The 25,847-nt window shown below is 47.9% G+C and overlaps 1 long non-coding RNA gene across 4 annotated transcripts in view; it reads right to left on the reverse strand.

Annotated features, from left to right (window-relative positions):
* LOC120373741 overlaps positions 1-25,847 on the reverse strand; it is a 33,475-nt gene extending 7,628 nt beyond the window's left edge. For 2 of the 4 annotated variants that reach the window (XR_005585676.1, XR_005585677.1), the window contains exons 1-3: positions 25,623-25,847; positions 13,743-14,853; positions 6,690-6,842 (exon numbers count right to left, since the gene is read on the reverse strand). This is a non-coding gene — a long non-coding RNA (uncharacterized LOC120373741). Of the gene's footprint in view, positions 1-6,689; positions 6,843-13,742; positions 14,854-24,386; positions 24,521-25,622 lie in introns of those variants that run through there. The other 2 variants (XR_005585679.1, XR_005585678.1) reach the window with 2 other exon arrangements.

Here is a 25,847-nt window from a genome sequence, read left to right on the forward strand (position 1 = left end):
AAAATGGAAGGGAGGGGAAAAAATACAATCAGCTAGTAGCTTTTGATAAATTTTCACTTTGCTGCTGGATGCTTTCTTTCCATAAACGTTTGTATGCTTGTTTTGAAACATTGCAGATGTTTGTGACTGGTTTCTTGTCACCATCACTGTCCTAACTGCTTAACATGGAGTTGCTGTGGGATTTTGCAAATTGAGCCTGAGCATTTACTGGTGCTCCAGATGGGGGATGCAAGGGGAAAGAGTTTCTTATCTGCCATGCAGCGTATTATCTAAGTCAGCCAGCTGTGCTGGCCGAGAGAGGGCCGGGGGATGGACAATGTAAGTGTAAGTGAAGAGACAGCATTCCAGGAGGAGAATGTGCAGAAAAGGAACTTTCCAAACAGTATGTTGCTGATATCCGTGTCTACAAGCTGCACTGATCATGGCCGTGGGGTCAAAAGGGTCTATGCTGAGCATTGACACTCCATCCAAAGTCACCGCCCACTCCTGATACTCCAACAATCCATCATCTTATTTTTAAATGACACAGTCAAATCGAACCCAATCCTGCAGTCTCACATAAACCTTCCAATTAAAGTCAATGGGATTGCTCATAGAATCGTAGGACTGGAAGGGACCTCGAGAGGTCATCTAGTCCAGTCCCCTGCACTCACGGCAGGACTAAGTATTATCTAGACCATTCCTGACAGGTGTTTGTCTAATCTGCTCTTAAAAATCTCCAACGATGGACAGTCCACAACCTAAGTTCCCTCTAAGCTGCAAGGCCACACAACTGCCTATTAAGCCCTGTGCAGGGGCTCAGGGCTGTGGGAGGGAGAGGAGCCCCTCCCTGCCGGCCCTAGCACTGACCTGCCCCAGACTTGTTGCAACCAGGGGAGAAGAAGAGGGCTCTGTCCGTGTGTTGCCCTGGCTTCCAGGCATCGCCCCCTCCCACCTCCGCAGCTCCCATTGGCTGGGAATGGGGAACTGTGGCCAATGGGAGCTTTGGGGGAAGTACCTGGAGGCGCGGAGCCCTGCGTCCCTCTCCCCCAGGGGTCGCAGGGACATGGTTCCAGCTACTGAGCAGAGCGGGAGCGGGGCTGGGGCTGACAGCCTTCCCTGGCCCCGGTGTGCGCCACTGCCACCCCGGAGCCCAAAGCCCTCCTGCACCCCGCCCCCCAACTCCCTGCCCGCACCACAACCCCCTGCCCTGAGCCCCCTGCCACACCCCACACCCCAACCCTGTGCTCTGAGCCCCCTGCTGCATCCCACACCCCTTCTGCACCCCAATCCCCTGCCCTGAGCCCCCTGCCTGCACCTCAACCCTCTGCCCTGAGCCCCCTGCCACACCCCACACCCCAACCCTGTGCTCTGAGCCCCCTGCTGCATCCCACACCCCTTCTGCACCCCAATCCCCTGCCCTGAGCCCCCTGCCTGCACCACAACCCCCTGCCCTGAGCCCCCTGCCTGCACCTCAACCCTCTGCCCTGAGCCCCCTGCTGCATCCCAACTCCCTGCCTTGAGTCCCCTGCTGCACCCCATACCCCAATCCCCTGCCCTGAGCCCCCTGCCGGCACCCCAACCCCCTGCCTGCACTTCAACCCCCTGCCCTGAGCCCCCTGCTGCATCCCACACCCCTTCTGCACCCTGAGCCCCCTGCCTGCACCCCAACTCCCTGCCCTGAGCCCCCGCCACACCCCTCATGCACCCTCTGGGGTGGGAAGAGGCGAGGCAGGGAAGGGGCCTCACGGAAGGGGTGGAGTGGGGGCAGGGCCGGGGGCAGCGAGGGGTGTGTGTGTCAGTGATGCGGCCCTCAGGCCAATGAACTAGCCCTCATGTGGCCCTCGTGGTCATTTGAGTTTGAGACCCTTGCACTATTCTATGGGGAAGAACCTTCTGCACCTGCCCAGTCACAGGCCTCCATGAGAAAGGATCCTGTCCACCATTTCCTTATTGATTTCACCAACTTAGTCCTTAATGCATGGTTTCAGCTCCAAGGAAGGCAGTTCTTCAACAAATGCCAAACTAGCTCCACAGGGTTTGAGTTCTGGAGACCTAGAGAAGGTTATAGGGTGGCAAGTTGATTAAAATCCCCCTAGTCGGTGTTCTAACACACTGCTTTGGAAGAAGGGTCTTTTAGCCTCCGTGAATGCTGCTGAATCAACAAGCCTGTTTGCAAGTGGGGAAATTTCCCCCAAAAATTCTATCCCGGAGGCTGGTTGGAGCTATTGTGTAGATCAGCCTAATGGCAGCTTGAATCAAATTTTTGTAGAACCAGTTTTGAAGCCAGTATTATATACCCGCCACCTTCTTGCAGCTGTTACCGTAACCCTGGCGTGTTGCTTCTAACTGTGGTAGATACACAGTTTTCAAAAAGAAGTGTGATGACAGTGGATCTTATAAATCCTGATCCTTTAAGTGACTTCCCGGTGGCAAAGCAAGGGAGCCAGTCGAAGAGTCAGGATTAGATCTCAAGAGCAGAGTTGGACGAATTCCTCCCTTCTTCCCTCCCCCTGAAAACGTCTCTTCAACCATAAGAAAAAATGTTACTTTTGTTTGAAATGTTACGGTTTGAAAAAAAAAATCAGAAACATTTTAAAATGAAAATTGAATATTTTTTCAATCAAAAATGGATTTAAAAAACCCAAATGTCTCCATTTTTCAGAGGAAACTATTTGCAGCACATTTAGAAAGGAAAAAAGCCACCATTAAAAAAAAAATTCCTGCAATAAATGATTGGCATCTTTTGGCCAGTTGTACTCTGGAATTCCTGAACATCCCGTCCTGTGTTCCCACCTGAGCTCCCTCTAACAACAAATACAAATATTTTTGTGGCAATGGTGACACTATGGAGAACACGATCAACCAAATTTTGCCCTCCCAAGTATAGATATTACATATCTGTTAATATAAATGGGAGCCTGGTATGTGAATTTGAGAACAGAATTTGGGCCTTCACCTACTGAACTCCTCTGTGGGAAGAAGACAATTAGGTAAAATTGACACTGTGAAAAGCTAAGGACCAGGAAACAGAAACAAAAAGGAGTAACAAAGGTTTCTTCTTTCATGTTCACCAGTAATGTAATAGTGTCTCAAGATACAATGCTTTAGGTCTTGATTTAAGTACCCCATGCTCAACCTCACACAGTGTTCAGCACACTATGTTCCACAACAAACGGAAGTGAATTGTTATTGGTTAATTAGAGTCTGTTCTTTATCAGTTCCGTGCAGTTACAGAACGTACATTTATGTACAGATTCTGCTTTTATTAGAGCCAGTCAACAGTGAAAGTCTGTTACCAGTACCGCAGCTGTACTACAGCACAGTAAAAGTCATAACCCCTGAAGCCTGAGACTCATGCATGGTGCAGGGCATATTAACAAATCTCCCTGCATACCGTGTACCCCAGAAGAACCTGGGAAGGATGAAATGATGGAGATTATGGCCACATGACCAGGCTTCTCTTCGACGCTCAGTTCTCAAGGTTCAGTTTTTGCCACCGCTGCGCCACACATCATTTGAATGAGTCCTTTCCTTCTTGTGTTTAAGTAAGATGATGGAGGTTCCCCCATCAGGGAGGTAGAACCATCCATAAAGTTAGAAATAGAAAAGGCCTATACAGTTATCCAGTCCATATCCCCACCTACATTTTCAATAATGATGGTCCAGATTCCAGAACCCCTTCTCACGCTGAGTAGGATTTACTCACACAAGCAGTCCCACTGCAGGATCATGTAAATACAGCCACCAAATTGAAATTTGATCTTCTTATAGTCCCTTTATCTTATGCTGCAACCGCAATTTCACCCCTTCGAAGCTGTAACTCTTCCCTTATTTAATCTTATAGGAGGTCTTCCAGCAACCCAGTGTAACTGACTCAAAAGGCATCCATTGAGCTCAGGCAGGCCACGCTGTCATTTTCTTGCAGTACCAAGGCCATTTCTTAGGCTCACAACACAATCGCAGACACATTCTGAGATTCGGGGTGAAATCACATGGACTTCAGGGGAGCCAAGATTTTCACACACCATTCACAGTCACAATCCTTCATGCCCTTTCTGTACCATGCCCTTCAGATTTTATTACCTTTTGGGGGGCCACATGTCCAATAGTCCCGTTAACTTCCTTGGGACTATCAGTATAAGTAACATGAGACATGTCTGGCCCGACATTCCTTTTCATGCACTTTGTTCTGCTGCTCTTGAGTTAATAGGTGCTCACAGAGTTCTTTATGAGGCTCTGGGCTTTCAGCCATTCTTGTTGCTCAGAGCGGTCTTTGCCTATGGACATTATTTTAGCCAGCTCCACTGGTTTTTCTAAAACTGAACTCCAGAAATATCTTAGAATATGGTTCTGATTTGCCACATCTGTTATTTTTATGTATTGTTTTAGTCCACACAGATTTATAAGAGGTGTTACATAACTTTGCATTGTATCACATCGTTCAACATGTTTCCACAATTAGAAGCCCACATGTACATTCAAGCATGAGCCTGCCCCAGGTTTGTACATCTTTTAGCCCAGCCAGCCTGGGATACAAAGATGAGCTGTGACTGTGGTTTTCTTGTTTTTCCCAGGAACTAGACTGTCATTTACTAATGGCCAAGTACAACTGTGACATGTGCCTCATGTATCACTTTTGCATTTGCATTTAAAAAAAAACCCATGTATTGCTTGACTCATGCACACTGTTGAACAAGAACCATTCTGCAATGCAGGCACAAGCACATATTTATCCGTGGGATTGAACCATCTCTTTTATGTACACTAATGAGCTCACGTTACAGAAATATTTTAACATTATAAATATGATTCTTATGAGAAAAAATGTATTTGCTCTCAAAATCTATTTAAGGAATGGTATAAATAACGAACAAGTACTGTTTTACAGCAATGAAATGTAACATTCTTGTTGGCATTCACTAGTAGCAGCATGTTGTATGGTCGGTCTCATAATAAGTGTTTTTCATCTTCAGAACGATGCGCAAACATTAACTAATCAACCCGCACAGCCCTCCTGTGAGGTAGCTGAAGATATCTAAAGTTTTGCTTATAATACACTCACAATCTGGGAAACAAGCTTTGTGGAGTCGGAGGCAGCCCAGAGAGCAAGACAGTCTGATCTGAGTGGGAGTTTGGTGCCAAATCATCTGATGAACTGACATAGCGACTGGCAGAAGAAGTTGATAAATACGGATCCTTCTAAAAGCCTAGCAGTGAAGGGACTACGGCAAATAGGACTGATCTCTGAATAGCGGAGTGCCTGGGCCAAGGAGGGATCCTGAAGAATCAGTAGCAGCTTCTATAAAGAATCCCATGTAGACTGACTGTGGAGAGTTCTGCATGATCTAGTTTATGACTGAAGACAAAGAGAGCTATATTCGCATGTGGTCCACTTTGCCTGTTTTAGTCATGAAGGCTTTCTGCCTTTTGCAAGAGAGTAGAGGGCCAGACCTGGAGCTCAAAGGTGGTGATCAATCACCCAACCACTGATCAAGGGGACAAACTCTGAAAGGAAGCCAAAAAGAAACAGACAGTAAGTGGGCCTAATCTGTGACTACATTAGGAAACATGGACTGAGAGTTCTATAGCCCAGATCAAGAAGACAGGATGGTGCATTGCCTCCAGTGCACTAGGTAAAAGGGTATGTTAGACATTCTCACTCATTGTTCTACTGTAGGAACAAATGACACGAGTGAAGGAAGAGTCTGTATAATAAATGGACTGAATGGAGAGCTCAGAACAGAAGCAATGGAGAGATCTCCTCAGTGAAGCTTCCAGTGCAAAGCATGAGTGTAGAAAAGCAAAGAATGATACAGGAGACCAGCCAATGGATACACCCATGCTGTAGAATGGAGGGTTTGGGATTTATAGTACGTTGCCTTTGGCAATGAAAGTTCACTATTTAGATTAGATGGAATCTATTTAAACCGATTTGGGCATTCTGGTCTATCATGCCACACAGGCAAGGTGGACTATGTGATAGAGGGTCACGTTAAACCAAAAAAATCACAATATTCAGGTTACTCCCAGTCCCCAAGGATAGTCACTTACACCAGCACAATTGTATTCAGATCTCAAACCAAAGACAACAGTTGTAGCCAACCCTGTAATCAGCTAACTAAAGAAAAGAAATGAAAGTTGTTTACAAGGTTAAAAACAGGAAACACACAGAAATGAGTTACAGTCTTAGATTTAAAAAGATAATATCAGCTTCTATAATAAGCAGCTCTATGTGTCATTTAGAGCTGACCCAGGCCAAGCAACATGAGGATCTCTTGATTACATTTAGGGATCTTTGCCCCTCAGAGTCCAGACAACAAAAAGATCCTAGTTTCTCCTTGTCATGGATTTTAACCCACGCCCCCACCCCAGAATTCAAGATGATGGGATGAGATCATGTGCAGAGCGCCCCTTCCTGGAGGGAGTGAGGAATGCAATCAACAAGGTCTCTGTCCTTTGATGCTACACAATGCCTTGTTTGCCTTCAATGAGCCATCTTGTGTGAAGGACGAGCACTTTATCTGAATTAATGCTTCTTTTCCTGTTTGGTGACTTACACAATTACAGAGGTTTATAATGCAAACATTGAATATAACTTTATACCATGGTTACAGAAGTTATAAGTGAGATCAGGATATGCAGCATCCTACACTATTCATAAGATCTAGACCCCAAACACATTCTTACAACTCTAATATTTATCTTACCTGTGGGTTAGTGTTGTTAAGCCAGACTCGTTTCCAGCTATGCACTTGTCAGTTTTCGGTGAGGCCCTGGACCTTGGTATGAGCTGGCACCTGGTCTGTCCGCATCACAGGAACAAGCAGCAATCTGCAGTCTCTCATTAAAAATCAGCCATCCTACCAGAGGAGAGAAGGTTAGTAAAGGTTATACTTATATTTTTGAAAAGAGCACTTGAGTGATCTGGGGAATGTAAGACTATTGAGCTTTGCTTCTGTACCCAGCAAGCTCATTGAAAAGACCACTCAAAACAGAATTATAAAATACCAAGATAACCAGATATGAGATATGATCTAACCGACATCATGGCTTCTGTGAAAAAAAATCATGCCTCACTAATCTACTCAAATTCTTTGAACAGGTCATCAAAATAGTGGGTAAAAACTGGTTGATTTGGATTGTCAAAAAGCCTTTGACAAAGTCCCTCATGAGAGGCTACTCAGGAATCTAAGTAGTCATGGGGTGAGAGAAAGTATTGTTACAGATCAGAAACTGGCTAAGAGACAGAGAACAGAAAGTAGGAATAAGCAATCTGTTTTTCCATGGCAAAAACTTAACAGCAAAGTGCCACAAGGCTCTGTTCCAGAACCTGTGTTGATTAATATTTTTTTAATTATCTGCAAAAGGAGTCATTTATCTTAGAGAGGATGCAAATAAGAATGGATAAGATAAAGATACACTAAATAAAGAAGGTAGATTTTCACTCCCTTATAATGCAAAAACAAAGGGATATTAAATGAAATTGAAAGGTGGCAAACTTAAAACTGATAAGAGGAAACTTTTTCACATAGAACACAATTAACCTGTGGAACTCATTGTCATGTGACGTAATTGAGGCCAAGATCTTTACAGACTTGAGGAAAGGATTGGACATTTTGATGGATGATAAAAATATCCAGAATTATAATAGTAAAGATTAAAAGTAACCAGGAGTTTTGGGAGTAGAAACCCTCATACTTCAGGCGTCAGCCAGCCACTAACTAATAGAGGTCAGGAAGAAACCTTCCTTGTAGGCAGGCCATGCCACAGCTGCCTTCTGCATATATTCTTGCGCCTCCAAAGCAGGTACTGGACACTGTCAGAGACAGGATAACTGACTAGATGGACCGCTGGGCTGGTGCAGTCTGGCAATCCCTTGTTTGAGAAGTGCTAACGTGGGCACAAGCTTTATTGTGGCCCAGGCCTGTCTTATAAATAACAAGTAGCTCTTGTTAGTTGAGAAGGTAGTTTCATTTCTTAGAATGCGTCTCTTCTTTCCCCACTCACTTACTCTTTTTTTCCCCTTCCAGACCCAGTTAAACTAGAGACCTGTCAAAGGACTTTTCTTTACAAGTGTGTGGGTATTTTCTTTTTTTAAAGTAACTCCCACCACCACCACCCTCTGTTGCTGGAAAAAGAATTCCCAGAGGAGACCATGTTGCTTTGCAAGAGGAGAGACTAAGAGTTTGAATTTGAATACATCTTAATAAGTACTTGTGGCACCTTAGAAAGTGCCACAAGTACTCCTGTTCTTTTTGCAGGTACATACCAACACGGCTGCTACTGTGAAACCTATCTTAATCTGACTTTTTCCTATAGGTGAACCACTGAGATCCCTGGAAATTTCCATCCGGGCACTTCTCTAATGAAAAACTCAGGCTTGATCTCTGAGGTCAAATATTCTGAATGCAGTTTCTAATTTGGACTCCTGTTCTGGAAAACTTGACTAGGGCTGTGAAAATGAGTTTTTATTAGGGAGGACTGAGTTAGTGCCACGGTTTATTTTTCAAGGGAGTAGACCTAGTCCCAGCAACAGTTCCAGGATTGTGCTATTCTGGATGCCCTGGCAATGGTTTATGGCAAATATGCAACCAAAGTCTGGCTTGGCTCATAATGTTTGCTTTGGATGAGTTGCCATGGGATTACACACAAAGTGCTTGCTAACTTGGTGCAGGTATCATTCCGCCTGGATTTTCTTTCATATTTTGTGCACAGTTTTACACATTCATTTATTACAGTTCCCGAGCTCTGTTCCAAAAAAATCTCAGTACTAAGACACACAGAGACAACCACTAACCAGCTCAAATAGGAGCATGCTGGATCCGCTCGCAGACACAGAAAACCCACCCATGGGCGCCAGGTTTGTATAATTTTTGGTGGTGCCAGGGGTGGCTCTAGGAATTTCGCTGCCCCAAGCATGGCGGCACGCCACGGGGGGGCGCTCTGGCGGTCGCCGGTCCGGCGGCTCCGGTGGACCTCCCGCAGGCGTGCCTGTGGATGCTCCACCGAAGCCGCGGGACCAGCGGACCCTCCGCAAGCACGCCTGCGGGAGGTCCACCGGAGCCGCCTGCCATCCTCCCGGCGACCGGCAGAGCGCCCCCTGCAGCATGCCGCCCCAAACACGCACTGGGGTCTGGAGCCGGCCCTGGGTGGTGCCCAGAACGGATCCAAGCAGAGCTGTCCTGTCCATAGGACAGACCAGGGCAACTGCCCTGGGCCCTGCATTTTGGGGGGCCCTGTGCTTCAGGGAGACACAGGGTCCAGGACAGCCTGAGGGGTTAGCAGGGGCCTGGCACCAGCAGCAGTGAGCGACCCGGTCCCAGGCCACCCCTATTCCACCCTGCCACTTTCCGGTTTCCACCCCCTCCCCTGAGCAACACCAGGAGCTGGTGGGGTGGGGTGGGCTGGAGCCAGGTCACTCTCTGCTGCTGGCGCCAGGCCGCCCTGGACCCCACATCCCCCTGAAGCGTGGGGCCTCCCCAAAGCATGGTAAGCGCAGCCATTGGTGGAGCTGGGCCCACGTTACTAAATACTGGTGGAACACGGGCCCCATGGGCCCATATAACTCGCCAGCTATGTACACCCCCACTCTTAAAAGTCAAAATAAAACATGAAACTCACTCCTAACTGGCTGCTTTTCATGGAACTGGTGGTCAGCTCTCTCAGGGGAGTTTATGCTGTTTAGTGACCCTCCCAAGAGGGTGTGATGGGGTGTCCACCCCCACACAAGGCAGAGCAAGTTAAGTTAGGTCAATTAACCTTACAGTCTGCACCTGGAGGAGAAGCAGGGCTTAATAAAGCCGGCTGGAAGATGACATTCAGCTGGGAAGGAGCACGTTAGGTCTGTATAAAGGGATGAAGCTGAGAACAGAAGGGAGCCACAGGGGAAGGAGTATGTGGTTATTTCCTGGGCAGGTGAGTAGAGAGTTTGCCAAGAAGTGAGAGAGGGGATGTTAGTCTACAGTTACTCCCTGGGAGGAGGGAGTATGGGGTGCAGATGATAGGGAAGGAGTCTAGGGAAATAGCATGGGGTCTAGATGCAAGCAGATCATAGCTGCTGCACATAAGGTCCTTGGGCTGAAACCCAGAGTAATGGGGAGGCCTAGGTTCCCCTACCAGCCACTAGAAAAGGCCTTGGAATGGCTTGTGGGCAGCTGACCCCATGGGATTTTAATACCCCAAAGGTGGAGGACTGTACAGAGCCCTGGCCGGAGGGCTGAGTCACAGAGCACTGAGTCTCCCAGGGAGCAAGGAGGGATGTGGGGTGAGTGACTGTCAGAAGCGGGTGTCAGAGCTGAATGGTGCTAATCCCAAGATGTGGCCACAAGGAGGCACCCCACTGGTGAGCAAACCCCGTGACAGGGGGCTTTATGTCAATACAGTGAGTAGTCTCAGACTAAGATAAGCCAGGAATGCTTGGGGGAAGAACCTGTTGAAATGTGCTATGCTTGGCAGGCTCCTCAGTAAATGCCATGCTCAGCAAAGGGGATGGATTGACGGTCCTAGGGCCTGAAGGCTTCCGTTTACCCCAGAGCATAGGCAGGAGCGGTGCAAGCTTCCCCACATTCCCCCATCATTGTAACTCAGCCCTGTCCTAGAGAGACCACCCCTAAGGTCATGATCCTGCTGACACATCCCGCAGGGGGGCAGCTCGTGCCAAATTTGGGCAGGTGTCCATGGGGAACAAAAACCCCATCTACCACCCCAGCCTAAAGAGACACTCACCAGAGCGGAGTCACCAGGGATAGACCCAGAGGAAACTGTCAAAGTGGAAAATGTGATGAGGATTAACGAGACCGTTCCCAGCCTCAGAATGTGCGAGGTGCTGGCTACACAAGCGCCCTTGTTGCTGCCACCAAGTGAACAAACGTTAACCACACTCCAATCAGAGAGACAGCCACCCCTGGAAGAAAGTCACAGCTGAGAGCTGGACTGCAAGTAACAACGTGCCAATTAACCTCTTCAAGCAATCTCCTGTCATCACCACCCGAGATCTGGGCAAGTGCCTGTTTGAAGCGGCAGCCCCTAGAACGTGCTATGACTGGGAGCAGATCCTAGCCATTCAAAACATACATTTACTCCACAGGTTTCTCTGGGGCAGGGGAGCGCCCAGTCTGGGGTCTGCTTATAGTTTAGCCGTGATAGACCAGATTCAGGTCAGGGTTTGCTGCTGGGGTTTGGGTCCAAGGCTGATTCAGGGTTTGGATTGAAAACTGACAATGTGGGGCCTTCTCCAGGCTCCCACTCTGACAAGCTACTTTGGTGTTGGCTCCCAGCTGGAAGGAACCTACTCCTGCCTGCAAGCTGTGATCCCTCCAGGCCTCTCCCATCCCAGCAGCAAAGTCATGTTATTCCCCCCCTGCTCTTCTCTGCCCCATCATGCAGTCTATTGGTGCCTGTCCTCAGTTCCCCTCTCATCCTGCCACTCTCACGCCTGCCTAATCCCTTTTCACCCTCCCTCCCAAAACCTGTTGGCCGTGCTCTTCCTCCCCCACACCGGGCCAGGTCTGTCTGGAAATATCAGGGAGCCAGACGTTGCCATTTTATAGGTTTCATGCACACAGCAGACACTGCTAACTGGGAATGAACGGCTCCCTAGGGGGATTTTCACGCCCCTCCTATCATTCAGTCCATACCCAGTTGCAGGCCCACTTGATTGGGGAGAAATAGGTCTCTAGACAGTGGCAAACCCTGTTAGATGAATGACGGCTTAACAGGGTGTAAACAGACACACATTCCACAGGGCACTCGTCCTTTGGAGTCTGCCTGAGCACAAGCCTGGGCTGGTTTCCACAAGCTGACACAAGCTGCATCCCTCCATTCATTTTGGAAGGAGGAGCCATCTAGTGGCTGATCTGAAAGAGAAAACAGCCTTCCATGATGGGGACACCTGCACTTCCTTTTTAGAGGCCACAAATTTACTTACCATGGCCAGAAACTTGCTGAGGGGAGGCTGAATTTGTTCACTTAGCTTTTCTTTATGCCCAGTGTTACTACGAGCACAGGAACAGTCAGGCTTCTCTTTAGAGCTGTATTGTAAAGCCCTGAGATGCGGTTATTTCACATCCCAGCTCAGGGGTTCTCAAACTGGGGGTCGCAAGGTTATTACATGGTGGGGCATGAGCTGTCAGCCTCCACCCCAGCCCCTGCTTTGCCTCCAGCATTTCTAATGGTGTTAAATATATAAACAAGGGGTTTTTTTAAATGTATAAGGGGGGTTGCACTCCCAGGCTTGCTGTGTGAAAGGGGTCAGCAGTGCAATAGTTTGAGAACCACTCTTGGCTTTTTTCCAATATTGGTAATTAATACATGTCCATCCATTTGCAATACAGGATCAAAGTGGCTGTTCTGGGGGGAGGGGGCCTAGCAGTTAGAGCACGTTGACCCCTTGCCATAGCTTTTAAAAAGCAAAAGCTATTTTTAAAGAGTGATTTGCTTGAGTACAGAAATGTAACCAATTCCGCATGCTGTGCGGTTACGTAGCCGGTTGCGCAGTCGAGTCCTCACATGCTGTGAGCCTAGCCCCACACAAACTTGCACCAATTTTACTAAACCGAGGCAAACAGCTGTATGGCCGCTCTTGTTTCGGTTTAAGTTCAGGTTTAGCTGAAACCTAGTCCACGTCAGTTTACGCTAAGCTGAAGCAAGGGCGGCCATGCAGCCTTCTGCACAGATTTACCTCACCTGGCTTAAAGCGACCATTTAAATGAAGCCAGTGTAACTCTGCATATAGACTAGCCCTACGTCTACTAATGCTTCTACGACCCCTCGCTGGGGGCTATCATAGGAAAGGCCAAATACTGAGGGACTAGTCACTGGCATTCCTGCCTGAGTAAGGACCCCAAAACTTGACACAATGTGATCAATTAACAAAAGATTCTTCTTTGTCTGTCAGAGCTGGAAGCGATGGTCAAATTGCCAGTTGCTGTTCTCTACACCCCTTGGATTTATTCCTATGTGTCAGGGTTGTTGGACCCCACTGAAGCAAAGACGAATCTCAAAATAAAGCTAGCCAGGCTCGAGCTTTTTGGATCACAGTAGTTTTACCCAAGGGTGTAGGACCAGAAGATCCCGTATGGGACCAGCTGTTACAAGTTTCATTAGGAAACCAAACCAAAGCCACACAACTCCAGCTGGTCAGAGACAGCAAGTAGTTACGCTGCACAGAGAGTTCTGCACAACTGCTCTGGTGAGCTCATTTCTACGTTGAAACCCAAAGCTGGCTGAGTTGCATACAATATTTTCCGTTTGCAAAAGTTGGCACAGCTAGTTGGAAACTTTTGAGGGGGGAGAGAAGTGTAGTGGTTGCCATATTGGTTCCAGGATATTAGAGAGACAAGGTGGGTGAGGTAATCTTTTATTAGACCAACTTCTGTTGGAGAGAGAGAGAGAGAGAGAGAGAAATCTTTGAGCCAAGAAGAGCTCTTTGGGGCTCAAAAACTTCTCTTTCATCAACAGAAGTTCGTCCAGTAGGAGATATTACCTCACCCTGTACGTGAGGGCTCTGTACACAACAGACTGGGCCCACAATTCAAGACACGCAAATCCAAATAGACATGGTTCCAGCTAAACTGGCTTCTAACATCTGCTTAGGCTCTAAGCGCCTTGGGGCCAGGACCATCCTTTTGTTCTGTTGGTACAACACCTAGTACAATGGGATCCTGGTGATGGCTGGAGCTTCCAGCTGCTACTGTCATACAAATAAATAATAAACCCACCACCACGATGTGGCTGCCAGACTCAGGAACATGGTCTCTTACCTTCTGGTCTTCTGTGAACAGGGTTTAAGCGTTCTACAGTTTGGCCTGCATGTGAAAATACAAGACTGCTCTTGCTGCACAGAATATGGGACCGGTCACAGGGTAGCTGGCACACTGGATAAGGTGGGGAGTCCCTGCACAACATCCCTGTTCTACGGCAAACTGAACAAACTGTCACAAAACCCACAGCACTTCCTTTTCCTGAGCTGGTTTCCTTTGTTTCCAGTATTAGTCTTGGTTTACACAGAGCGTACAATAGTCAGTGGATGGAACATGGCTCTGTGTTTGTAAAGCACCATATAAAAACAACAAAGATCAATCACCTACAGCAGTCAGTGCCACTCGAGGAAACTGGGGCCTTTGTGCTGTAGACTTGGGGAGAGTGAAGCTGGATCATTCTCTCATGGAACATGCAGCCCTTCAGCCCCAGTATCCTAGTCCTTTAGCCTCCAGGGGCCGGTTGCCAAGATCACATTCCCCTGCCCGGACACGTACCTACAGTTCAAGAGTCAGAGCACTGTTGAAGTCTATTTTTAAAACAGAAACCCCAAATATCTAGTCTAGCATTTACTGTATTTGTGACTGTCCAGGCTCCATGTCCTAACCAATGCTTGTTACAGCTCCATGCCCTTTGCAAACGAATGAGGAGAAAGTCGTCTTCCTGGGTGACACTACTGTGTCATTTTGGCTGACTGAATTTTGCTCTTTCCACTTCCTTCCCAGAGTGCCACCAAAATCTCATTCTAAGGGGCAAATTTTCAAGTGTTCCTGTGAGACTTAGGAACCCAATAGCCACTTTCAAAGTGACTTAGGTGCCTAATTTCCATTGACTTTCACTGAGGCTCCTATGTGCCTAAATCCTGTTTTCAAAATGGATGTAGGCGCCTAAATGACTTTGGGACTCTTGAACTAGTGTAAAAATTGCTCCAATGTCTAGTTCCTAAAGTGATTGCCAAGTGCTGACTCAGTAATCTGTATCCAAACTGGACAGATTTATTCAATGACTCAACAAAAGCAAAAAAGGTTTTCTTGGGATAATTTTGCTTTAATCCATTGGACTTTCCAAAGAATGTGTTTCTGGATGACACAGCAGGTGGGATCTGAAGAATTCCTGTACCAGAAAAGGAGGCTATTAAAATGATATTTTATTCATTTTTAATTTAACCTCCCTAACATGCACCTAATACGCAAAGTCACTAGAGCACTATTTATTTGCTACAGTTGTATAACTATGGTAGATGCTGTTTGGTTTCTTTAGCAAAACTTGTCAGGCTTCTTCAGTTATTGAGATTTTATTGGAGAAAGAATAAATTGTTTAACAAGCCAAAAAACATTTGAGATCCATCTCTCGCCAGTGCAAACCCCAAACTGAGCTACATATGCAGGGCAATATCCCCCAGCCCATTGAGCAACTGGTCTACCAGCCCTGGAAGGTAGCTGGGGCCGCCTTGAGGCCAAAAGAGGGAACCAAGAACTCTAAGCTGCTTCCTGGGAAGGTAAATACTGATGTGAGCCAAGCATCTGAGGCCATGTCCACACTACAGCCCTGCTATGGTGTTGCTGCTGTGCCACTGTGTAGATGCTTCCAACATTGATGAAAAGGGTTTTTCCTGTCAACATAGCTACCTCCTTTGAGAGGTGGATTAACTAAATTGATGGAAGACTCCTTCCATCAACCTAACTCCATCACAGTGTGGGTTAGGATTGACCTACTAGGTTGCACAGGGCATGAAATTTTCACAGCCCTGAGTGATAGAGATAGATTGAGCTAATTTTTTAGGTGTACTAGACCTCAGTCCAAAGTTACCTACCAATACTCCTTAGTGAGGTCAGCTGTGGTTAGTAATTGCCCCCCCCCAAAAAAAACACACACACACACACACACCACAACACATCCAGTATCTTGTCAATTCTAAACATGGGGTATGCAACTGACAGCGTAAGAGTATCGAGCTTTCTGTAATCCACACGGACTCTAACTGACCCATCCTCCTTAGGGACCAGAACTACTGGGAATGCTCATGGACCATTTGGCTGTTGGATCACCCCTAATTCCAGCATGTCAGCAATTTCTTACTCTGGACTGTTTTCCTGGGCACCCGGATGGGTGAGCTTTTAATTGGAGCTTTAGGTCCCATCTCCACCTGGTGGACAGCAAGTGAGGTGCATCCAGCCCTGCTGGAAAATACCTATTCAGCAGCCTCTGCTTACTGCATGGAGATTGTGATCAGTATCCAGGGAGAGCCGACTGGGCCCCCCATTTCTACTGTCAGCTCTAGCCGAGGATCCTCTCCATCCTCCTCCCTGTGCCCGCACCAGCTGGGGTCATTCACAGTATATGCTCAGTGCCTGTAGAGCGATTAAACAGCTCCACCACACAGTTCACCTCATCAAGCTGTCTGATGATTTTAAAGGACCCATCTGAGGCATCTAGGAGTGTATTCCTCTGCACTGGAATGAGCGCCAGCACTTGGTCCTCCATACCATATGTCAGGGTGATCAGACCACTTTGTTTCTCCTGAGCTCTAGCTAAATTCTCTCAGGCAAACCCAGGAGCTCAGTGAGTTTCTCGGAAGACCAACACACTCCCCCATGGACTCTCCTTTGGGAGAGGCCATCCCTTCCTGTGTTAGGTCCGGGGAGGGGGGAGTCTGTATGCTCTACCCCTGGAGCAGTTCAAAAGGGGAGACCTTGTGGATTCATGAGGAACCTTCCAATTGGCAAACAGCAGGTCTCGTAAACATTTATCCCACTCACTGGGGTGTTGGTGCCCAAAAGCTTTCAACGTTGTTTTAAGGGTTCCATTAAATCACTCAACCAGCCCATTAGCGGGAGGGTGGTAGAGAGACCATCAGAAGTGTTGAACCCCCACGTTTCTCCTCTAGTCTCTCATGCAGGGCAGACAGCGTTTGACCCCTGATCAATCAAAACCTCACGGGGAAACCCCACCCATCTGACTACAGCTAGCAAGCTGCTGGCCACCTTGCCTGCCTCTATAAAAGGACAGAGCTACTGCTTCTGGGCATCGTGTGCTGTAGTCCACCACCACCAGAATACACTTTTCCCTGGCTGGGAAACTTTGCTAGAGGACCCCACAATGTCCACAGTGATCCTCCGAGATGGGAAAGGGGACTGGAGCAGCCTTGCCCTAACCCAGCCCTTTCCCACCCTCTGACTGGGATCACAGGATTTTCGCACTGCCTCAAAATCCTGGAGTAAGTGCTAGATCCCATGGGCCCTGAGAAGGGTAGAGCAGGGGTCATGTTTAGTAGACGGTACGTTTGTGGTACCCACCACTTGTCTCCATATGCCCAATGGCTCAGTGTTCCCAGAGCAATCTCTCCGAGCCCCTCTTATCAGGGGGGCCCACTGCAGCCCTGGGTTTCTCCAGAAAGGGGTCAGCTCAAGTCTGAATTCCAAAAAAGGAGCTGGGCGGGGGCTCAGCTGAGCCTGGTCACTGGGGCCCACTCCCCCTGCAGATATCAGCAGGGATCTCCACACAGTATCAAGGGAGCAAGCCACCTAGCGTGTGTGACATCCTCGGGCACACGCTAGCACCCTAAAAAGAGCTGTGCAGGCAGCACACTGAAGTTGTGGCTGAGGATGGAGCTTGGGCTCTGAACAAGGAAGCTGGGGAGCTATATAGGCACAAGGCAACACGCTGCCCAGTGCTAGAAGGTCAGGTCCAGGTGGCAGTGATCTGCGCCCCCACACACACACCCCAGAACCAGCCCTGATGAGCCAATCAATAACCCTGACTGTGACAGATCCCACAGGGGACTCAGTTTAACACTGTTCCCCAGCAGAAGTGAATGGGGAAAAGGCCCAAGGATGGAGGGACACTGAGGCCCAATTAATGCTGGTGTGCCCAAGGTAAGTGTCCCACTGACATGGGGTGGGAATTCAGGATCTGTGGGTTTTGGGAGTGCACCCCAATGACCGCCCCTGTCTTGCTGTGACATGACCTAGCATCCTGCACCCAGGACACTTAGAACAAAGCATACAAACAGCTTCAGCTCTTGGCTCTGACCCTAAGCTGCAAGCAGCCAGGCTGAAAAGCAGCTGGGAGTGGCTGCCTGACAGTGTGAGTGCACAGCCTGAGGCCATGTGGAGTCCAGCTGATTCTGGATATAGCTAGACGGCCCACAGGCAGCGAGCCGCCCAGCCTGGAGCTTGCAGAACTCACCCGAGCACACAAAGAGCTGGTTTGCCATTTTTAAAAAAAAGATTTTCTTCATTCAAAGTTTCCTTTAATTGTATTTAAAAACATTTATATTTTTAAATGGACTAAAGCAAAATGTTTCTATTTTATCAAAAACAAAATGTTTCATTTATCTCCCTTTTTTAAGCCTTTAGTTTGCCAAAAAAATTCCAAACAGTTTTACCTGAAATTGATTCTCCTCCCACCCCCATTTTTCAGACTACCCAATGAACTAAAAAAAAAAAATCCATTAATCACACAGCTCTAGTTCCAGGGATGTTGTCTGATCACCAGCAGCTGAGGACACGGTTCATGCGATCACAAATGAGCAGGGAAGTAATAGCAAATGTCTCATGGCTTCAAGCGGTGAAAGAAAGTTTGGGAACTCCTGACCTCTGGGCATTAAACTGATATAAGTTCCCAAGTCAAAAGCTCCTTCAAAACACACACCATAGAAAGTTGAAAAGAAGAAATCTAGGATCCCTCCAAAAGGAGTGTCCAGGAGGGGTATTGGTGATGCTTCTCTGGCTACCCAAGACTGAGTGACCTTGTTCCCCCTTCTTCTAGTGTGAGGGAGTTTTGCTCATAACTGGTCTTAGGTCCTCAACACCAGCAGCCTTTCAGGCACTCAAGCAGTCTCCTCCAGGATATGCCTGCCTTGTCTTTGCCTTGTGGATTCAGAAGAGGTGCACCCCAGTCCCCTTGAAAGAGTCCCCGATGATAACCTGCCCCTGACACTGGCTACTCACAGAAATCCCAGGTCCCCTGCCCCAGAGAAGCAGTGCATCCCAGTTTCACCTTAAATCTCCACCCTGTGTAACATACAGAATTTGTAATAAAACAAGAGAAGGGTTATTTAAAGTAGAGCAGAAATTCACTTAAAAACAAGAGTGGTGGAAACAAAGTTACACTACAAAACAAATAATAAAACATGCATTAGGGCCTACACTTTCCTATCTGATCAAGTAGGTTTTCCTCAAAAAATTCAGTCTGTTGCAAAGTTGGCTGGATTCACAGGAAACAGAATCTAAACTTCCATGAAAACACCACAAGCTGTTTCCTCAGCCAATGGATCTAGAGTGCATCTCCCCACTCTGTGTTATACTGAAATGGTCTTTTCCTTATCCATAGGCAAGGTGACTCCCTGTCTATTGCAATGTTTCAAGGGGGATTGACTGTTTGCAGTTGTCTCTGCTGATTTTCCATTGTTAGGTCTTGAGATGAAGCAAAGCCAGACAATTGAGCCCTGCATTACATCAGCGGCTAACTAGAAATGGGTGACAGCTCCCTTCTGCCAGAATGAGCCATCACAGAGGTTATCCCCTGGTTACTAACTTTTACTCCAAGACCATAAAACATACTTTCAATATAATTATTCCTTAAATATCACCCGTACACACACCTCACAATGACTGAGTCTCGCTAAGCCATGAACTTTCTATAGATACCTCATGTTACCCCTTACGGATAAGGACGCTGCAAGACACGTTTGGTGTAGCAAGTTTGTCAGGCCTGAGACCAGAGTGGCTTGAAAAGAACCAAGGGGTCTGTCACAGTATTGTAAATCATTCCACTCACTGGCATCAGGACACGGCATCACAGTGTCATCTCTAGTGCCCCTGGTAGACCACTCCTTTGTTCCTCTAATCAGCGCTTAATTTGTGTCAGGGCTTGCCGGGCCGAGCCCTGGCTCCTCTAGGTTTGACAGTTCATAGCCCTGGCACCTCTAGGCTTGATGCATCAGTTATGAAAGTAAAAAAAATTTGCTTAAGCCCCAGCACCTCTTTCATTACAAATTAAGCACTGCCTGTGATGGCCTGTCTGTCTGTCTTCCATGGCCCTGCCCTCTGGCCAAGTCGCAATCTAAATTCAATCCCTTTCCAGGGTGACCAGAATCCAAACAAATATCTAAACCCACAGGTCTTCCGCCCCTCTTTGGCTACACCAACGTTCCTTCTTCCCAGCAGGTTTCCCCACTGCCTCCCCACCCCAAGGACTCCAACTGCTTCTCCCAGGGGTCTCCCTGCTTCTTACAGGCCTTATCTCAGCACCTGGTCCATAAAGACCCATTTCAGCCTACCTTCACCAGGCCCCTCCCAGAGAGGGAACTCCCTGTCCACTCCCTGAGGGCTCTCTCTTCTCCCCTGTGTAGGCCTCTGTCCCTCCCACAGCTGAGGTCACTAATAGTAATTGAGCCACCAGATCAGGATCAGCTGGGGCATAGCTGCTGCTCACCTTAGAGGGCTAGCCAGCCTGTGACGTGTTCTGGGGAAGGATGGCCTTTCTCCCCCCAGAGGACCCAGGGAGACTGTGATAAGAGAGGAGACAATACAGTCTTAGCACAAGGACACCCAAGTTGCTCAGCAGTTTGCCAGGAACCTGAGGGTTACATCTAACGCAGCAGGTCACTGCTGGGCTTTATCCTTAATCTGGAGCAGTTGCCTACAGACCCCTCTAGCATGCAAAGCTAAGTCTTGATCCGAGCAGAGGGAGATTGGTCCAGCTCCGCAAAGGCATTTAGGCCCCTAACTTCCACTGAGAGCAATGAAAGTCTGGAGCCTAAATAGTTTCATGGGTCTGGGCCATAGTCCCATCTCTTCTCTTCATTTCGTTCATTCCAGGTAGACAATGCTGGGTGAAGTGTTGTGTGCTGCCCCCTCCATGGGCCACCCCCACCCTGTGTGAAACACAAGAGGACCCACTGGGTGCCCCCACATTCAGCCCAGATTAGGCCACCCCAGCCAAACTATTTCCTCCCTTTCACCAGCCACTGAAGTGCTGTGGTTGAGCCCCCAGAGTTACATTCCCAAAGATTTCTCACCAAAGATCCTAGGGTGCGGAACTCTCCACCACTGGAAATCAGGACAGAGCCCAGCTGTGCAGATACACAATGGCCTGGAATCACCAGAGTGATCAGAGGGTGCAGAAGAGAGCCACAAAAATGATTCAAGGGCTGGAGGAAATGCCTTATAGTGAGAGACTTAAGAGATCTCAATCCATTTAGCACATCCAAAAGACAACTGAGTGGTGACTTGATTGCAGTGTGTCCACTGACCTTCATGAGGGGACATGGTACTAAAGGGCTCTTCGGTCTAGCAGAGAAAGGCATAACCACCACCACCACCTCAAAGGTAAAGCCAGACCAATTCAAATGAGAAATTAGTGCAGAAATTGTTCACAGCAAGGGTGATTACTGGAGCCAGCCACCAGCAGGGCAAGTAAGCCGGTACGGTCATGTATGTCGTACCATTAAGATATTTATTGCCAGTACACCATACCGGAAAGACCCCCATTTTCAAGAATGAATTGTAAAGCCCTGCACAGATACATGTTTATGCCTACGAATGTGGATATCCACATATAGAAATCGGTATCCACTGAACCACAGGGCTTTCCTGGGAACCGCAGCGGCAAAAGGAGCAGAACATGGGGCTGCCGCTCCCAGGAGCCAGTGCCCCACACCAGCAGCTCCTCCAGCATGGCTGTACCAACCCCAGCCCCGCCCCCAGCAGACCCCAGACAGGAGATGCAGAGGAGCCGTACAGCTGTGCCAGAGGAGCTGATGCTGGCTCCTGGGAGCGGCAGCCCCACGTTCTGCTCCTTTCACCGCTATGGTTCCCTGGAGAGCCCTGCAGTTCAGCAGATATCGATTTTTATCTGCAGATATCCTCATCCACAGGTATACATTTGTATCCGTGCAGGGCTCTCACAGAACATTTTTTGTGATGGGGTGGGGTCAGCGGGTTGGTACCATGCGGGTAAGAGTTAAAATCCACTTGCTCCACTGCCAGCTGCCCAGGGAGGTGGTGGATTCTCCAGCTCTTGGGTATCTTCATGGAAGAGATGCTTTAGCCAAACACAAGTTCCAGGAACTTAGACTAGATGATCTAATAGTCCCTTCTGGCATTAATACTCTGCCTCCACTCAGCCCACCTGGCATAGCAGTTGGAACAAAAGAAGGGGAGGCGTTTAAGTCCTAATCTCATCAGAACTCAGTATGATCCTCATGTGTATTAGTGCTGAAATGTTGTGGGGACAGGCAACTTAGAAAGAGGGTGGGTCTTGGTTTTTAAAGGGCACATGCAGGCATAATTCAAAGCATTTAAATATCCATCAACCTGACTGCAGCCACAACAAGCAGTTCAGATGAGGGTGTCTATTTGATGTCTCCATCCCCTTTAAGGGCTTTGTCAGCAGTAGAAATAATCTAAAAAGTAATTTTACAGTTAAGGCCAAAGCAGTCACAGCCCTGTCACTGGGAACAATCACATACGCTTCCCACAAGCCAACCGCCGTGCATGCTCTAGAGAAACGGCACTCGGGAAGCAATCTGGGAGAAACCAGAGGTGTGATGTTCAGCTCACTGAAACGATCCACCATTGGCCTAAAAGAACAGCTCCATCGCTAAAGCTAACAGGCCTTCTGCTTTCACCACAAAGTCCAATACAGACATTCCAGGCTGTTTCTGGGTTAATTATTTCAAAATCCTAACTGGCTGTTTATTTTCCAGGACTATTATCTGCATTCAACTATTTTAAGACTCAAGAACATTGAAACCTTTCCTTCATTCTGCTGCTAAAGTTTAATTCACTAATTATTTCATATTATATAGACTATTATAGTTTCATAATTTCTAGTATATTAAGCACTTAATATGTTGTATCATTTGAAGTCGCATATTAAATTCAGCAAAGTACATTTTAATGAGAGTTAAGTGGTGTGAAAGTATTAATACTACATCATAGTTCATTTTTGAGCTCACATTTGTTAAGTCTTACCACTATATACACAACTACAGTTTAAACAGGTGACTATGTTTATTCTCCTGTCATTCCACACTCATGGGTACCTGTTGTGGTGAACATAGAACACAGTCATGCAAAAGAGGTGCATGAAGGATTCATTCATACTGACGGCTGGAAGGTAGAGTTGCTTGAGGAAAGCTTAGTTCCAACCAGGACAGTTGTGGTGTTTCAGCCTTTTCATTTCTTTCACTCGCCTACTTAGACCAAAAAGCTTCAGGCAGCAAGATCTTAATAAAACATTAGTATTTAGAACTCTCCATCCACTGATTTCAACACACTGTGCAAAGGTGGTGAAGGATTCTCATCTACGTTTGGTTTCGCAGTGGAGATAAGTGAGGCTTGGAGAGGTCCACTGACTTGCCTTAGGCATGTGGTAGGAACAGACCCCGTTAAAATCAGTTAGACCTCAGCTGCCACTTGAGGTCATGTCTAAGCTGCCTCCCTATAGCATTAGAGCTCACATCTCCCCAGGATCAGGGTGGAATCCAAGACCCCATCCAAGAAGACCTCAGTGCTACAGGAAGTGGTGTTGGTGACTCAGCGACAGATTTTCCCAGCACAATGCTGCTCAGCCAAAGCCCCAGCATGGTGCTAGGGGGCAGTGTGCCAATGCAGGTGCTCTCTGCCACCAGATACATAAAAAGCCAAGGCTTTCGGCTTTCAGCATCCAAGAGTACTTTTCACACCGGAATACGGGTGATGGCCCCAGCCTTCTGGCCAAGCTCCAATTCAGTTAATTACATTCTGCCTGTAATTAACCAGTCCATAGAACAATAGCCAATGGCTTCCAGGCAAAGCAAGCCCCAGAAGGTCTGAGACACTGGCTGACCAGCAAGCTGATCTATCCAGAGGCTATGGGGGGAAGGGAGGAGAAAGAGAGGAGATGAAACTCCAGTTGCTCCATCTCTGCCCTCAGGATGAGAGTTCACCTGACTGAGCGCCCTGTCCCCCCGCCCCACCTTCCCCAGCACCAGACTCAGCCCAATTGCTCACCGCTTCACTGGAGAGGCAAAGCCCACAGGAATTTCTACAGGCCCAAGGCTGACGATCTCGCACAGCCCCCAGTGCAAAGCATCCCCATGCACAGGGACTGTGATGGGTTGGATCACAGAAGCCCCCTTGGGGGGGCCAACTGATGTGCCAAGACTACTTCTGCCCCTGCTTTCCCTGCCCTCACAGTTTGGGACTTCCGTGCCCTGCCTGGTTTGAGCCAGACCCACTAGCCTGCTGCAATCCCAGACCCAGGTCTGAACCACGTCCCCTAACAGCTGTAGGCTTAACTGAAAGCAGGTTAAGAAGTGTTCTTGTCTTTAACACTCAGATGCTCAACTCCCAATGGGGTCCAAACCCCAAATAAATCCATTTTGCCCTGGATAAAGCTTATACGGGGTAAACTCATAAATTGTCCACCCTCTATAACACTGATAGAGAGATATGCACAGCTGCCCCCCCCCACCAGGTATTAATACGTACTCTGGGTTAATTAATAAGTATAAAGTGATTTTATTAAATATAGAAAGTAAGATTTAAGTGGTTCCAAGTAACAGCAGACAGAATAAAGTGAATTACCAAGTAAAATAAAACCTGCAAGTCTATGCCTAATACAGTAAGAAAACTGAATACAGATAAAAACCTCACCCTCAGAGGCGTTCCGGTGACCTTCCTTTTACAGGCTAGACTCCTTCTAGTCTGGGTCCAGCAATCACTCACACCCCTTGTAGTTACTGTCCTTTGCTCCAGTTTCTTTCAGGTAGCCTCTCCACCCCCAAGGATCTCTCTTTAGCCAGCTGAAGACAAAATGGAGGGGTTTCCCACAGGCTTAAATAGACTCTCTTGTGGGTGGAGACCTACTCCTCTCTCCTATGCAAAGTTCAGTTCCAAGATGGAGTTTTGGAGTCACATGGGCAAGTCTCATCTCCATACATGACTCAGAACTTACAGGTAGCAGCCATGGTTCACATGCTGCCTTGAACTTCCTCAAGCAGACTTCTTATGGGGATTGGAGCCTTTCAAGATCCATTGCCCGTTAAGTGCTTCTTGATTGGGCACTTAACTTGCAAATTCCTTTCTAAAGAAGCTGACCAAATGCCTTACTAAGGCTATTTAAAATCAAACCAGTATACAGCCAATATTCATAACTTTGAATACAATGACACATGCATACAAATAGACTGAATAAATTCAGTAGATCATAACCTTTACAGAGCTGTTACATGGCATACATAGCATAAAACATATTCCAGTTATGTCATATATACATTCATAAGCATATTCCCATGAAGCCTTATGGGGTGCACCACCACAGGGACACACCTTGAAGATACAATGCCCATTCCCCCTCCCCACACAGGTGGAGCAATGCTGGCAGGGAAGTGAGGGAGGGAGTCCCTGCGAGTCACAGGCTGCGAAGCCTCCCTTCAGCACTTAGGCCCTGGAGGGAGGCTCCTTCCACCATGTGGGGGTCAGAGAAACTTCACACAGACCCACCCACTGCTTCTAGAAGGCAGGGGAAGGCCACTGTCACAGGGTGGGGGGCTGCATGTCGAGTGGGGCCACCTCCATTGGCCTAGTGTGGAGTTAGTACATCCCATCGCACAATCAGCAGGACTCCCTGTTGGATCAAGCAATTACAGTTAGGGGACCAGGGCTCCTGGAAGGGCCCAATAAACAGCCTGTCTATGCCTCTGAAGCCTCCTGGCCCACTCTACTCCACCAGGTTCCAAGCCAGGGCCCCATGAGGCCAGGAAATTCCCAGTTAAGTGTTCAAGCATCAGCTTCTAATACATTCCTTGGGTCACTTCCTACCACACGGCTCATCAGACATCTCCTCAGCTGGCCACAGCTCGGCATCCCACTCAGTGACTCCATAATCACCTGGTCATCCTCAGTATAGTCCATATCCACTGGTGCCTCCACAACACGCCCTTCCTCAGCCAGCCCTGACTGAGCTGAGCTGCCTCCTTTTCTCTGTCCCTTCCACCTGGAGCATGCATAGCAAGGGTGAGGTCTCTTGGGGCCACCCTGATTGGTCAAGCCTCATTGGCCCTGTAACAGACACCTGCAGTTTCATGTCACGCTCTCAGCAGTGTTAACAGGGTC

Source organism: Mauremys reevesii, linkage group 10, assembly GCF_016161935.1.
Source record: "Mauremys reevesii isolate NIE-2019 linkage group 10, ASM1616193v1, whole genome shotgun sequence".
NCBI classification, from domain to species: domain Eukaryota; kingdom Metazoa; phylum Chordata; order Testudines; family Geoemydidae; genus Mauremys; species Mauremys reevesii.